This window comes from Myotis yumanensis, unplaced genomic scaffold (assembly GCF_028538775.1).
Source record: "Myotis yumanensis isolate MYYU_CA2020_CCGP unplaced genomic scaffold, mMyoYum1.0.hap1 SCAF_2, whole genome shotgun sequence".
Taxonomy (NCBI): domain Eukaryota; kingdom Metazoa; phylum Chordata; class Mammalia; order Chiroptera; family Vespertilionidae; genus Myotis; species Myotis yumanensis.
In genome coordinates, this window is record NW_027223753.1 from 115,938,527 (window position 1) to 115,947,075 (window position 8,549).

An 8,549-nucleotide genomic window follows, 5' to 3' on the forward strand; every position below is an offset into this window, starting at 1 on the left:
TATAGATACCTGCTTTTCTTCTGGGACTCTGGAACTTTGGAAATGATGGCTTGTTAGTGCCAATGTGACTAGTCCTCAGTGAAACCCTGGACTTAGAGTGACATAAGACATACCTCATTTTTGTCCCTCACCTCAACAGCAAAAATTTAGCATCATTCTATAAGCAAAAGGGCCTTTGTGGAAACTATGGGATCCAGCACCATACACCAAGGGACCTGGGAGGAGTCCTGTCCATCTCTGCATTTGGCAATAGGCAGACAGACTTTGTTCCTGGTTGTATATCCTCTGGTAATCGGTGAGCTAGCTCCAGCCCCTTTGGTCATAGTTCAGGTACTCCTGGACAACACTGTCTTACACAATCATTCACATACAAGAGAGACTTTGTGGAAGTCCAGGTTTCCAGAAGGGACATTACAGAACACTATTGAAGCCAGAAAATACAAGTCTGGACATATAGAAGTGGGTAATAGGAATAATTTGATTTTATCCCCTCCTAAAAGGTGGCACAGTTCAAGGCCAAGATATATATTCTTGGCTGTGATTTTTCCCATGGGGAAAAACAAAACATGTGAGAGAGCACCTGGCTTCCCCAGCCATGTGGGATACTACCAAAGGGGTTAATTTCTTTCTTGTCCCATGGAGATTATTGAATCATGAACTACATGACGAGGGTGTGAGAAAAGGCTAGGAGAGCAGCAGATAGGACTCTTGGAGGGCATTAGAAGAATGAGAATCTTACTAATTGCATTATGACTCCATCAAAAAGCCCACTCATGAACTTAATTCACCCACAAATTCCTTGAAACGAGAACATAAAACATGTGAAAATATGTAACACACCAGTAAAGGTAAGTACATAGTCAGATTCAGAATACTCTAATGCTATAATATGGTGAAATGTTAAACACTTACCTCTATAATAAATGTTATTAAAGGGTAAGAGTATTAAAAATAACTATAGCTATAACAGTTTATTAGTGAATATATAATATAAAAGAGGTAAATTTTTACATCAAAAACATAAAAGAGTTTTTTTATGCAAGAGAAATTAAGTTACTGGCAAAATAGACTGTTATTTCTATTAAATATTTTATGAAAGCTTCATGATAACCACAAAGCAAAACCTACAATAGATTCACAAAAGAGAAAGAAGGAAATCAAAACATACATCAATGTGGGAATGCAGACTGGTGTAGCCACTGTGGAAGACAGTGGAGTTTCCTCAAAAAAAAAAAAAAGAAAAAAAAGAAAATGGAACTGTTGTTTGACTCAGTGATCCCACTTCTAGGAATATTTCCTAAGAAGCCTGAAGCACCAGTCAGAAAGAATATATGCACCCTTATGTTCATAAAAACACTATTTACAATAGCTATGATCTGGAAATAGTCTAAGTGCCCATCAATAGATGAATGGATAAAAAAGTTGTGGTACATTTACACCATGGAATATTATGCAGCAGTAAAAACAAAGAATCTCTTAACCTTTGAGACAGCATGGAGAGACCTGGAAAGTATTATGCTAAGTGAAATAAGCCAGTCAGAGAAAGACAAGCATCACATGACCTCACTTATATGTTGAATCTAATGAACAAAATAAACTAACAAAAATAGATCCAAGTCCCCATAACTTCCGACTATAAAAACCAGTGGGGATTGTTGCTGAGTAACATGGAGGCTTCTGGAGTCTTCTTGAAGGGTCAGAACACAAACATACATGGTCCTGCTTCCTCTAACTTCCAGAGCCAGGAGGCTTTTGGGGATCCAGGTACATACATCGAGGAACCAGATTGTCTGGCATTGGGATAGGAACTTAGGGGCAGCTTTCTCTCCAATGGGGGTGCTCCCAGGGGTCATTGTTCCTGTGCTGGGACCAACCCCCTTCACAGAGCTGACTAGAAGCTATATCTGAGTTTCCATCAGCTTGGCCACACTATTTGCTCCATCTGATGAGACCCTGTCCCATCTAGTCTGCAGGCACACCCAAGCTGTTTGCAGCAGCTTTTCCATATGAAATGGCCTGGCCTTTCTCGGGATTCAGACTTTCTTAAAATCTCTCAAACAAGCAGCAGTTACATCAGCGTACCTCAAACCTATCAGTAAGAGGCATAAGACCAGGCACTAGTGCCAGCTTGCCTAGCTTCATAGCTGTGCCTCCCCTCAGCACTTCCAAGTCCAATACAAGTAGCAGTCATCTGCAGATCTCTGTAGCCCCTCCTGGGTGGCCTCAGGCAGTGGTTGACTTTGTACCTCCTCAGAGGCCCCAAAGTCAATACACCTGGTGCACAATTTCAAAAAATACTAGATTACAATTCTACACATCCACAAGTGACACATGCAAGGGGCAGACTCACTGAGCACAAAAGCCCCACTGGGGAGGCTGAGCCACTTGGGCCTTATAGGACACCTACTACACAAGGCCACTCTACCAATTCCAGGAGACATAGCAGCTCTATCTAATACATAGAAGCAAACATAGGAAAGCAGCCAAAATGCATAAACAAAGAAACATGTCACAAATGAGAGAAATGGAAGCAAGCAAACAATTGGATACATAGTTCAAAACAATGGTTATAACTTTACTCAAGAAGCTTAATGAGAGTTTCAAGGGACTTAGTGAGGCATTCAAGGATCTTAATGAGAATTTCAAAGACATGGTAAAGGACTAGTCATTTAAGCATACACTAACTGAAATAAAGAATAGTTTACAGAAATTCCACAGTAGAGTAGAGGGTTCCAAGAATCAAATAAACAATTCAGACTATGAGGAAACAAAAAAAAACACCTAATAAGAAGAGCAGAAAGAATTAAAAATAATGAAGATAGTGTAAGGAGCCTCTGGGACAACTTCAAGTGTACCAACATTCACATTATAGAGATGTCAGGAGAAGAGAGAGAGCAAGATATTGAAAATTTATTTGAAGAAATAACAACAGAAACTTCCCCTACCTGGTGAAAAAAATAGACTTACAATAGAGTCCCAAATAAGAGGAACCCAAAGAGGCCCACACCAAGACACATCATTATTAAAATGCCAAGGAGTAAAGATAAAGAGAATCTTAAAAGCAGCAAGAGCAAAGCAGTTGGTTACCTACAAGGGAACACCCGTACAACTGTCAGTTGATTTCTCAACAGAAACTTTATAGGCCCGAAGGGAGTGGCAAGAAATATTTGAAATCATGAATAGCAAGGACCCACAACTAAGATTATCCAGCAAAGCTATCATTTAGAATTAAAAGGCAGATAAAGAGCTGCACAGACAAGAAAAAGCTAAAGGAGCCCATCACCACCAAACCAGTATTACATGAAATGTTGAAGGTTGTTCTTTAAGAGGATGAAAAAAAGATAAAAAATATGAACAATAAAATAGCAATAAGTACATATTTATCAACAATTGAATCTAAAAATCAAAATATATTAACAAGAAATCTAATGAACAAAATAAATTGATGAATAAAATAGAATTAGAGGCATGGAAACATGGAACAGACTGATGAATCTTAGGGGGGGAGGGGGGCAAAGGGGCATGAAGAGATCAACCAAAGATCTTATATGCATATTAAAAAGGGGGGACATCTGTAACACTTTAACAATAAATATTTTTTTTAAAGTTTATAATTAAACCCTTTGCAACTAAAAATTTAATAAAATGAAATTGGCTCCTGAAAAACAAGAAAACAAAACTATGGTACATTTATACTATGGAATATTATCTATATATATAAAAAGCCAGTGTCTGTGATGACCAGGACGACGAAAGGACCAGTCACCATGATGTGCATTGAGCACCTCTAGGTCCATTCCCCTGGCCCTCAGGCTCCGATTGATCAGGGGATGGCTAATGGGGGAACCAGGATGAGTGGCACGGCAGGGACTGGCGAGAGGGTAGAAGGAAGACCCCTAGGTTCCTCCTGGCCCTCAGACTCTAATCGATTGGTGGCAGAGGCGGGGTGGAACTGGGGACTGGCTCCCTTAGTAGTTCTGCAGGTTCAATCTCCGGAGGACAGGCCAGGCACCAATAGACCAGCACTGCTGGCATGATCCCGACAGTGCTGCCGGCCTCCTGGAACTCGGCCTTGAGCACTGTGGCCGCTTCCCCTTCCTAGATGCTCCACAAGGAAGAAAGGATACCACCAGCAGCGCCAGGGGTGACCAGTGGTGACTGCTCTCCCCATGCTTCCTTTAGGTCACTTGAGCTGGCCCCCACCTACCCTGCTCCAGATAAAGTGTGAGCACCGTACATGGAAGGAATGTAGTAAAAAAACAAAAACCAATTACCAAGACAATGCCGCAGTCAACGTCCGGAGTCCGGCTCAGGAGAACGGAGAGAAGGGAGAATTCCCTAAGTTGGCCAATGCCAAGATATTTCTGAGCGACTGCCTGCGTGTGACAGTTGTGTGACCGCAGAGGAAGGAGTCTAAGTTTCTCAGCAGATCACCAAGCACTTCTTCTGTGTTCTGAACCTTAATAAGAAATGAGATACCTCACAGCTCAAAGTGCTGGCAGTGTCCATGTGTCCTTAGTCTCTGCCTTATTTTGCTGCTAAATTCAGCCTCAGTGTCACTGATGCATCCAGAAGGCTCTGCGGCTTTCTCAAAAGCCTTGGGGCGCACTATCTTTGACATGAAGATAGCTGCGGGCTTCAGCATCCTGGAGAGTCAGAAGGAATTTGTGCATCGGTACTGCCAGCACCATGAGGAAGAGCCCCGGCTACCCATGCTGACCTCCGCCTGCCCTGGCTGGCACCGATATGCAGAGCATGTGCTGGGTCACCCCATCACCCCTACCTTTGCACAGCCAAGTCTCCCCAGCAAATCATGGGCTCTCTGGTGAAGGATTACTTCACCAGATGGCAGAACCTGTTCCCAGACAAGATTTTCCATGTCATTGGGGCCCCATGTTATCACAAGAAACTGAAAGCCCTTTGAGAAGATGTTCCCATAGCTTTGCATAGTTCCCGGGGTGCTGAATGCATGTTAACCTCAGGTGAAATTGTCCAGATAATGGAGAAAAGTGACCTCGCCTTGAATGCTGCCACCGTGGACACTCTGTTTGGAGACGTGAAGGAAGAGGAGGTGAGGCTCCACGAGGGTGCCAGCTCTGACGGGTACCTGGTGCACATCTTCAGGCACATGGCCAAGGAGCTGTTCAATGAGGATGTGGGGGGGGTGCTCACCTACTGCACCCTGAGGAACAAAGACTTCCAGGAGGTCACCCTTGAAAGGGACAGAGAGGTTCTGCTATGCTTTGAGGCTGCTAATGGCTTTTGGAACATCCAGAAGTGGTCCTGAAGCTGTAGAAGGGCAAGTTCCCCTGCCACTTCGTGGAGGTCCTGGCCTGCACCAGGCATGTCTAAGAAGCAGGGGCCAGGCCCAGGTGGAGGACTGGTGGGGGGACAGGGCACTGCTGCGGCAGATGAAAGGCATCTACGCTGCCATCCCGGTGTGGCCCCCAGAGACCAGCGCCCATGTGCAGGAGCTGTACCAGGAGTGACTGGGTGGGGGGACTCCCCCCGGGCCCAGGCGCCCTGCACACCATCTAGCAGGGCCCAGGGCAGCCTGCCAGGACATCAAGTGGTAAAGGTCCAGCAGATGCCCGACCTGCAGGCTGCCTGAGGAGAGGTGTCAGACGCGTGAAGGAAAGGCTTAGCATCTCTGTCATTGCTTTGGTTTCCAGAATTCCCTGCTCCCTATCTGTCGGCTCCCTCCCTCTGAGGTGTGCTGTCATCGTCACATGGGTGCAACTGGAATATTGTATCTCCAGAGGATTGCCCCAATGTACATATCCTTTTATCCGACGATGAAAAAATCCCAAAGAACAAAAATGGAGACAGACTACTGTCCTTTAGGCTTAAAAAACAAAAAACAAAACAAAACAAAACCTCGGAAGTGTCCTGCGAAGAGCTGAGACTTGGTTCTGTTCACGTGCCTCAGAGAGATTGGATGAGGAAATGGCCTGATTTGGCCCTGACTTTACCCACTTATGTTACTCTTGAAGGTGTCTTTGCCACAATGTGAATAAACTGCCACCTTTTGGAAAAGGGACTCATATGAAAGTCTGCATTCTCAACTTTTCTTGAAACAGATCTATGTTCTGCAGCTGTGGTCAGGTCCTGTCTACCAGGTCCTGTCGTTGGGAATCAGGGGGCACTGGAGTGGGGGCCCTCCCACCCTGTGCCCTTTTACATTCAGGGATTGAGCTGAACTCAATTTGGGGTAGGCCTGGCAAGGGTGACAGGTGTCACAGATGGAAGGATGGAGAATGGAGAGACGGACACCCTGCTTGGTCCCTCCCTGGGTGGGGTCAGGCAGATGAAGGCCAGCTAGCCCGCCCCACAATTGGGTGAGATAGTGTCTTCTGTGTCCACCTCTCACCCCGTGGGCCCGGCCACTCCCCTCAGCTCTGAGCAGCTGCTCTGCCCTCACATGCTGCTCACCCTAAATGAGAAGGAAGAGAGTAGTTGGCCCAGAGACAACTACACAGAAAGATACACAGTCATCATAGAGCCCAGCACCCCATGCACGTTAGGGTCGTCCTGTGAAGTGAGGCCTGTGGCCAGCCTGGTGTTGGTTTCTAGAGCACTTAGATTTTGTTACCATGTGGGTGACCTTCTTGAACCCCTCAGCCTGTTAGATTTCCCTCATTCATGTGTTATTATTGTACCTATGCACCCATCTGCGTTGATAACTGGGACATTGTGTGAAATGACCTATTTTCTGCTTTCAATCTATTTACAGTGGGGTTTCATACTCTGTGGTAATGTAGATTCATTTCTGATTATGGAATAAACAGTTGAAGTGTCAAAAAAAAAAGCGGCTTCCAGGTGTCTTCTGACAATGGGCGGGAATGTCTGTGGGAAGGATCCAGATCCCAGGCTGGCAAGGGCGTCCCACTACCCACCTGGAGGGACGATCGGGTCCTGGCTCCTCCTCACCCTCCTTGGGACCCTACTCGTGCACAAAATTCGTGCATGGGGGGTGGTCCCCTTGGGACCCTACTCATGCACGAATTTGTGCACTGGGCCTCTAGTGTAGCTATGAAAATGAATGATCTCTTACCCTTTGAGACAGCATGGAAGGACCCGGAGAGTATTATGCTAAGCAAAATAAGCCAGGCTGAGAAAGATAAGTATCACATGATCTCACTCATATGTGGAATCTAATGTACAAAATACACTGATGTATAAAATAGATCCAGAGACATAGAAGCATGGAACAGACTGTTGAATCTCTGAGGGAAGGTGGGGTGGGTGGGGAGAGATTAATTGGGGAACTTATATGCATACATGCATAGTCCCAGGGCACAGATAATAGTGTTGTGGAGGCCTGGGAGGGGTGAATGGGGTGGGGGGGAGTTGGAGGGGATCAATGGGGAATAAAAGGAGGCTATCTGTAATACTGTCAACAATAAACATAAATTTAAAACAAAATAAAACATAAAAAATAAAATAGATCCAGACACATAGAAGCATGCAATAGACTGAGGATTCTCAGAGAGAAGGGGGGGTAGAGAAGAGATCAACCAAAGAACTTATATGCATATATGCATTACTCATGGACACCGACAATGGTGGGGTGAAGGCCTGGGGAGCGATGAGAGTGGGGAGGAGGGATGTCAATGGGGAAACAAAAAAGGGACATCTGTAATACTTTCAACAACAAATATAAATTTTTTATAAATCATACATCTATGCATTAATTCACAAAGGAAGGTAGCAAGACAGGAAGAAAAGAATAAGAAAACTACAGAACAGCCAGAAAACAATGAATAAGATGGCACTAGTAAGTCATTAGCTGTCAATAATCCTCTGAATGTAAATAAATTGAATTCTTTAATTAAAAGGCATAGAGTGGCTGAATGGATTAAAAAAACACAGGACAAAATTTTGATAAGCAGAATGGCAAGCCAAGGTGTTTTCCCAGGGTCATGTCTCACGATGCCAAAGAATGAGCTATGCGGACCAGAAGATTTAAGCAAATGTGTGGAAAATTTATTATAAGCAGATTTAGACTCCCCGCAAGGGGAGGGGAACACAATAATGGGCTGCCCGTTAAAGCCTTGTAGTCCAAGGGTATATATTTGCCACAAGCCTGCTCTATGTCTACCTGTGTCATCACTTGATTGATTCCCTCAGTTGTTTTTGCCCAGCGATGGACCTGGACTTTTCCTGTTTCTATGTGTTCCTTTTCTGTTCCTATGCTGAACTTTCTCTGTTCCTATGTGTTCGTACAGCTTGTTACTGCAGGCCCTCCCTTGTTTTCCCATGCTTCCCGCTTTGTGTCCAAAAACATTTTATTATTTCTGTTTGGTTGGTTCCTGTGGTTTGGCTGGCTCAAACTGCCATGTTTGCCCCTGCCTATGTTTCACCTGCCTTTGTTTTCCACTGGATCCTTGCCCCATCTACCTGCATTTGAAGTTAACCCTCTCAATTTGATTACATGCTACCTACGAGACTCACTTAAGCTTTAAGGACACACATAGGCTCAAAGTGAAGAGATGGCAAAAGATATTCCATACAAGTTGTGGGAATCATAACCAGATTACGTTGGATGC

At 44.6% G+C, this 8,549-nt stretch overlaps 1 pseudogene; it reads left to right on the forward strand.

Annotated features, from left to right (window-relative positions):
- The first annotated feature begins 1,667 nt into the window (after positions 1-1,667).
- Positions 1,668-5,489, forward strand: LOC139002564 (nuclear prelamin A recognition factor-like; annotated as a pseudogene).
- The last annotated feature ends 3,060 nt before the right edge of the window (positions 5,490-8,549 follow it).